The 8,355-nt window shown below is 36.4% G+C and overlaps 1 long non-coding RNA gene across 2 annotated transcripts; it reads right to left on the reverse strand.

Moving 5' to 3' along the window:
• Positions 1 to 47: 47 nt before the first annotated feature.
• On the reverse strand, positions 48 to 6,294 carry LOC117596167 (uncharacterized). Of its 2 annotated transcripts, none has more exons than XR_004577338.1 (5): positions 6,256 to 6,294; positions 4,004 to 4,083; positions 3,011 to 3,070; positions 596 to 706; positions 48 to 159 (listed from the first exon to the last, which is right to left on the reverse strand). It is a non-coding gene; the product is annotated as an uncharacterized LOC117596167 (long non-coding RNA). The 2 variants fall into 2 exon arrangements; XR_004577337.1 differs by having other exon boundaries at positions 6,244 to 6,291.
• Between the last annotated feature and the right edge of the window lie 2,061 nt (positions 6,295 to 8,355).

Consider the following 8,355-nt stretch of genomic DNA (forward strand, 5'->3'; position numbering starts at 1 on the left):
GTTTAGCTTCACTAGTCATTAATGATACACTAAAGGGAAATAACTTGCCGTGTCATCCAGGGTTCAGCACCACTTGGCGAGGTAAAGGGCAAAGGAGTTAAATGGCTTTTGAAGTTCAGATGCATGGCCAGTGGAGGTGCTGCTATCAGGTCATCAAATCTGAAACCATCATATCGAATCATTACTGAAAACGAGAAAAGTTTCTATATAAAATACATTAAAGTCACTAAACTGTATTTTAGTATTTAGTTTTTCCAGTTTTGTTTTCATGTTTCCAATAATTTAAAAGTTAAAATCTAAACTTCATAACTGTAGGTTTAATACTCTTCAGGACTATAAACTAATAAACAAAACTGCATGCTAATAAACCTCAGAACTGTATGCTAACAAACCTCAGACCTATAGACTAATAAACTTCAGGACTGGGACAGTAGACTAATACAGCTCAGAACTCTAGGTTAACAAACAGACTAAATTTCTCTTGAGGTGATAAAATAAAAGAACCACCCTTCAGATGGCAGTGGGGATTTAACCAAAAAGTGATTTGGTTGACCTTAATAAGGTTGGATGGATCTACTGAAGGATAATAACCCACCTTAGGGGAGAGTACTGGTATCCACTTGAGATGTTAGGACGGGAGGGCGCAATGTCACTTCTGAGTCGCTGGTGCATGAGCAGTGGAGATTTCGTACGTGGTTGATTCAATCTGACATCATCATACAGAATTATTAAAGACAATCCCTTGACACATAAGAACGTTATATAACATACAAAATATTTTGGTGTTTACAACATACATAACACAATGTTATTGTTTTTCAGCAGCTGAATGCAAATCATGGCATAGTACCATGTGTTACACTCCATTTCCTGTTAATCTTCTATCAGAGTCAACAGGACCAGAATGTGCCTGTCCCTCCTTTGCATTTGTACTGCTGGCCACATACCTCTCTAACCATTCACTCTTTAACTGTGTTTCCCTTACATGGAGCTGTAAGCACTAACAGGGCTAGAACATGTGCTCTCCATTATCCTTGTGCCAATGTCTGCACCCCAGCTAAGTCACTACTTGGCACTGGCTACCAGTGCTGTCAGTAATGACACACCTGGAACGTGAGTATCCCTCCATTTGCTCTCGCCCTGCCAAATTCTTTGTGTTTTGACCCAGAAACTGCTCACCTGCCAATCTTGGCACATGGGACTGCAGCTAAGCATTGGAGCATAATGCCTCAGAATCAACCTAATCAGGCCACTAGCTGCAAATGTTTAGGCCCAGTGATCAGTTAAAATTGGTCATTTTAGGGCTGAAGCATGTTTTATCAGATTAAGCATCACAATCCATGGGATAGTGCCCCAGTACTGAGTGCAGACATAATAACAACTTGTTGATGAAAGCTTATGATATTACCACACATCTAACAATTCCTTGGTAATTCCTTGGTGACTTTCTAGCTAGCATTGGGATGGCCACTACAAGAGACAGAGACCAGTACCTCTACTCCACTCTCCAGTCTGCCACAAGACTGGTTCATATAAGTGGACCTGTGTGATGCATACTTTACATAGCCACCCTCCAGTCACGGTGTGTGGTAGACTTCACAATGCTCATTAGCAAATGCGAGCCAGTTGCTACATCCAACCCTTACTCAAATCATTGTCAAATGTCGCTCTCCCTAGCAGAGCCAAACAGCACTCTGAGTTGTGGCTCCCCCAGATGGTCTGGGTTTTGTGCCTTAGACTGATGGGCAGCTCAATGACTGCACCATAGCAGCCCACGAAATTATCTTGAAGGCTAGAGTGTCTAGTATGTGGGCCTTGTATGCTTTCAGGAACTGAAAGTGTACCCCATGAACCCGGTGCACTGTCCAATGCCTGAAGTAATAGCCTTCATGCAGTGGCTGCACTACAGTGTCAAGTCCCTCTGTATGCTGAAAGTGTATGTGGTGGCACATTGCTGGGAGCTCACGGATTCAGAAACAGCATTTCTGAAAGGATCGATGCACTTCTTTCCATTGGCATAGTTACCCCAGGAGCCCAGTGTGGGATTTCTCCTTCGTGTTGGAGTCCCTTAGGACCTCCTCATATGAACCCATACAGGATGCTGATCCAAAAGGGGTATCATTTAAGACAACCTTTTGCTAGCAATGGCAAAAGGGTCCAAAAGCTGCATGCCTTGGTGACAAGCTTGCCTTGCATGGGTATCACTGTGTACCTTCTCTAGATTCCCCTTCCAAGTGGTGTATGGGCGATGATCTCCGAACTCCCTCCTAGTTGACCATAGGTGAATCAGTTCCTTATGAGTTTGTGGAAGGGGGTATGCATATGTTAGACACTGCCCCTGATGTTTAGAAGGTGCAAAATAGAATATAATTATGGATTTAACTGTGGATCTATGAACACTGGAAAACCACTGGATTCCCTGTCATTCAGAACCACCACCATCCAGATTACAGGAAGAGAAGTGATGTGATGTGAAGTTATTATCAGTTATCCGGTGTTCCTAGTACCACTCTTCCTTTCACGGTGTGGTATGGTAGCTACAATGGCTCAGACAGGACAGCTCTTTAGTGCGGAGTGAAAACACCAACACCCGCCTCCACACCATGAAAAAGGCAATCAAGGATCAAAGATTCCCAGCCTTCTTGATAGTATAATTTAATTCAAGAGAGAATCTTGAATCTTATGCTGCATCTTATTGCAATTTTCTATCCCTTGATTAAATCAATTGCTTGATTTACAACCTAAAGGAGTGAACAGTTCTCAGTTACTTTTAATAATATAAATGTGCCTTCATGTAGATTGTGCTGTTTACCAGATACATATTTTTGGAATTAAATAAATGATGTAAATATAAATTAAATTAAATAAACCATTATGATGCATTTTTTTCTCTTGATCAGAATATTCAAGAGAACAGCAGCTGATGGAAACAAATGATAGATGAATGGAAACATAGCTTCACTCATTACTTGTGTAAGACATAAATAAGAAGGAATGGGAAATAGCTTACATTCCAGAGTACATTCCATGTTCGCTGAAGTACCTTCTTCTCATTCCAGAATACAAATGTCTGAGTTCAGAAACAATACAGAACCATATTATTATGTTACATAAGTCATGTGATTAGGCATATGATTTAAAAAGTGTTTTAATAAGTCAAAAGGTCAACACATGAAAAGGTTGATAGCACACACTTCTGTGAATGTGCACAAATTATGTCTCAGTGATATCGTATGCAGCTTGTTTGCTAATTGGGAAGACATTGATATTGAACTGTATGCTAATAAACCTTAGAAATGTAGGCAAATGTACCACAGAACTGTAGACTAATAGAACACTCTTTACCTGATAAAATAACAGAACAGTCCTCAAGATGGTGGTGGAAATTTAACCAAAAGGAAGTTGATGAAGGAGAATTTAAAACACTATTGTAAGACAGCCAGTGAGTTCTGTGCTGCTCCCTGATTTATGATTTATTTAATCTAATGATGGAGATAAAAGAACAGTGACTTTCTGAAATACTAAAATAGACATTAATAACTGGAGAAATAACAATGTTACTAATGTTTCTTTAGATTCTCCAGACTTTTCTGGTGTTTTAGTAATCAATAAAACTCAATTAAATGTGTTTTTTAGATAGAGTGCATTGTTTATTCCTGTCTAGCATTGGAATAACATTTAATTCCCTCAGCGTTTCTAATATAAATAGGCTCGTGTAACTCGGGGTTTATGGCAATGAGGATTCATGCTTCGTGACGATGCAGTCTATTCGCAAAATAAACACATTTAATTTTTTTCTTAGGATGTAAACATTGGTATAAAGAAGAGATGTGATACACAGTAAAAGAAGCAGTTTGGAAAACTAGTTTCTTCATGACTGTATTTGTTTAAGTTGTGATGACATCATCCTATTGCTGCTTATTACAAAATTCAGTAGAACCTCAATTAATGGAAAAACATGGTAGATAGATGAACACATGGACACTTGAGTATAAAAACTCACAGTAGCTTTCTGGTCTTAACTTCTCTTGAGAATGTAATGGGTATGGATATGGCCTTCATGAATTTCATTTTTTTCCCAATCTGAAATAATCAGATAGAAACATTAATAAAGACAACAAACATTCATTAAAAAAACCTTAACCTTTTAACTATATATCAGTGTATGAATCAACATCTGATGTTCTTAATCACCATCCTTAATGGTGATGCTGATTTAAAGTTTTTCAATCTAAAATCATCAAAAACATTAATAAAGTGAACAAACTTTCAACAAAAACCTTTACTAAGGTTTTAATGCTGTTTCAAAACCTCTGACTCTGTAAGTTTGAAGTTACTTACAGGTGAAAAAACAACTAACCTCCGGCTCAAGTTGTCAGGAGTTACAGTTGTATGTAAAGTTTATGCACCCCTGGCTAAATCATACATTTTGTTGTTTTTTGAAGTGAAAAAGAGTAAACACAACAACTATTTCAAAAAATAATATCTATTATATGATTATTATAAATAATAATAATTTCTGCAAATGTTAATGTACAGTTACTTTACTTAAAATAGTAATTATGACATGTGCAAAAAATTTGGCCACCCTTGCAGATGTAAAGTCTCAGAAATTAATTAACTCATTAGATCTTAATGGGACTCATTAGTACTCATTACTCAGGTTAAGAATTGTCATTAGGAATTGTCAGCTGATGACAATTCTGGAGTGTAATAAATTCTTTGACTCTTCAAAAAGGCAAATGCCCCCCAAAAAAAATAAAAATCTGCATGGAAGAGTCATCAGAAGGAAACCCTACCTTTGACAACAGATATGCTAAAGGCATTTTGGAAACAAGTGCTCTGGACTTCTTTGGAACTCTTCCAGTAAATGGATTCCAGTAAATAACCAAAAAATATGGAAGCAAATGTGACACAGCCAGTCAACAAACTGAAGCTGAAAAGGGGCCTGTAACTTTAAACCCATGTGTCCTTTATAATATGTGTGAACATTGCACTTTTTTTTTGCACTTGGAACAATTACAGTTTTCTATTATTCTATTTTTAGATCTATTTAAAAACCCTCATGGCTTAATCTGGAACAGTTTCAGCCAGGATTGTAGGGTACTGTATGGATATGTCCTAGTTCATACAGAAAGGCTCATGCAGTATCTGCATAGATAGTCTGGATAAGTTCAAAAACATAGTGGGTCTTATTCAAAATACAGCTACTGTAATAAATAATACTGTAATAATACTGTAACGTTTAGGAGAATGCTTTTGAAATTATATAATTGGTTAAATAAGAAAACTTTTGTTGCTTCCTGTTTATTAATTATTTTAAAATGAGCATGCAGTTTCACCTTATACATACACCAGAGGGCAGCAGTAGGTGGCAAATGGTGTACACACACACACACACACACACACACACACACACACAAATACATGGCAGACTGCGGCAGACTGTGGCACTTTTAAATCATATATTTGGTCATCACTGGTGTACATGGCTATGTTAATGGGCCAAATAAGTTTGGAGTGTCATAGCTACTTACATTTTTATAGCCAACTGCTGCTATACCCATACAAGTAGTTACATAATAATAAAAGAATGCATTTTATTTTGTCCAGTGTTACACACTCACTGAACATTTTACCAGATCATAGTCGGGTTAAATCATCATGTAAATAATCTTTTCAAATTATTTTTTTTACCCAGTATTTTGAACACTTCATGATAGCAGATATGACATACGGTTCAAAGTCCTGCATTGTGTGCTTAGTGTAAGCAAATTTTATACATATTTGAAAAGTGCATCCTAAAGCACAACATTTTTGATACATACCTGAGTTTCCAATGAAACATCCTTCAGTTTTACACTGTATCTGTCAGGGTTTTTCAACTATGAATCGTGTAAGCCATACCTGCCCCTGCTTGCCTAATCCGTACTTGTTTTTTCGTGCTTATCTCTTATTACTTTTACTTTCCTCAAGTTAATTTTCTGTCCTTGCTTCATCATTACCTTTCTTTGCTTCTTTAAATGTAGCAAACAAGCACAGTTAAAGTAATGACAAGCATCTTTGATACCCCCCCTTTTTTTTCACCATTAACCACCTAAAAGGATCAGGATATTATAAACATTGGTTAAGTGTTATTAACTAATCTGAACTAATCTATTTTATCTAAAAAGACTTAAATATTTGTACTTTACCACATAAAGAGCTATTATTCGATATATACATTTATATTGCTGGACTTACCCAGTGACTCACCAGTTTTGTTTTTCTTTATTTGTTTTTTGTTTCACTTTCACTTTTTACATGCAACTCTAATCAGCCAGATCCTCTGAAATCCCATTTACTGAAGATTGACCCACACACACACACACACACACACACACACACACACACACACACACACACAGTGCAAAAAACTATCATTGCTAAATCTGAAAAGGTTTATTCAGGTTTAGATTCATACAATTCATAATAAATCATAATAAAATAGCTTCTTCTGCACAGATATATTTCATAAGCTTTGTCACCAGAGTATGCAGAATAATTCTGGAACGAATCCCAAATAGAAAATTTCTATCCATCTATTATGCGAGCTAATGTAATAACATCATTGAGAAATAAAGAATAACAACAAAGAGAGGTTTTTAAAAAGAGAATTATTTTTTAGAAAAAAAAAAAAATCTACATTTATATTCTATATATACAGTCAGGTCCATAAGTATTTGGACAGTGACACAATTTTTGTAATTTTGCCTCTGTACACCACCACAATGGATTTGAAATGAAGTGGTCAAGACTTGATTGAAGTGTAGACTTTCACCTTTAATTCAAGCAATTTAACAAAAATATTGCACTGACTGTTTAAGAATTACAGCCATTTTTACACAGTCTATACACTTCATCTTGCTACTTCTATTAGCACATCATCAGTAAACACCAGTGACCCAGTTACAAGTTAATCTTGCATCAGAACTGGCCAGGCTTTTTTTTTTTTTTTTTTTTTGCAAAGTCTAATTTGGCCTTTCAGTGGTTTGCATCTTGAGGTAAACCATCTGTATTTACATTCATGACAGCGTCTCTTTGACAATGATACGCCTACCTCCTCCAGAGTGTTCTTGACTCTAAAGTTCTTTTTCTTGTTAAGTGTTTTTTTTTTCCAACAATAAAAGAATTCTGTGATCATCCACTTTAGTTGTGTTCTGTGGTCTTCCAGGCCTTTTATCGTTGCTGAACTCGCCAGTTTTTAAAACCAAATTGTTGATTTGGCCACTAAATTTCTGCTATCTCTCTGATAGGTCTGTTTTGTTTTTCCAGCCTAATGATGGCCTCCTTCACTTGCATCAACACCTCTTTAGACTGCATATTGAGAGCTCCCATGAACATTTACATTTATGGCATTTGGCAGATACCCATATCCAGACTTACATTTATCTCATTTTTACAGCTGAGCAGTCAAAGGTTAAGTTAGGGCCTTGCTCAAGGGCCCAGCAGTGGCAGCTGGGAGATACTGGGATTTGAACTCATGACCTGCAAATTCAATGCTTGGACTCAACTCCAGACCTTTTATCTCTGTAATTTGTCATGAATTAACAAAGAAACAGGCCATCCCTGGCCATGAAACTGCAGTAAATTGTCAAAAATGGCCAATTCCTGTAATTCCTAAACAGTTAATGGTGTTAATTTTCCCTATAAAGTCCTTTCTCTTTTGTACATCCCATTCACATCAAAAGAGAGCGGTTACTTTATCTGTAAAAATTAGATGTGAGCAACTAGATCATAGAAAAAAAAAATAATACCCGCAATGCAGTGGATGTGGCATCAATGCACGAAGCACTATGGAGATAAATGCAAGTCTTGTTAGTTTTGAATTTTGAGACTAGTTTTATAGTGTCTTTGATTATTTGATTGATTGATTGATAAGTAAAATCAGTCATTCAATCAGTTGATCAAAAAAAATCTATAAACAAACTTAAAACTAGTCTTAAAATTCAAATCAAGCAAGTTATGTATTGAATATAATCAAGTTCAATATCTGATCAGTCAGTGCACACACACACACACACACACACACACATTTAGTTTGTAATGTTTATAGAGATATTGCTGCTCCTGTGTTTCTGAATTTCTATGAATATCTAAACAGGCTGGCTGAGAGCCCTGCATATATTAAGTTGAGAATCTAATTCCTGTGTTAAACACTAGAGGCTGCTAAACACCTACAGAATATCAGTGATATGAGTAAATACATTGCACGACATAAATGGGTGTGTGGAGAGAGAGAGAGAGAGAGAGAGAGAGAGAGAGAGAGAATTGATACTGACTGTTCACTCCTAATAAAACCCAGTTATTAATTAA

Source organism: Pangasianodon hypophthalmus, chromosome 26, assembly GCF_027358585.1.
Source record: "Pangasianodon hypophthalmus isolate fPanHyp1 chromosome 26, fPanHyp1.pri, whole genome shotgun sequence".
Taxonomy (NCBI): domain Eukaryota; kingdom Metazoa; phylum Chordata; class Actinopteri; order Siluriformes; family Pangasiidae; genus Pangasianodon; species Pangasianodon hypophthalmus.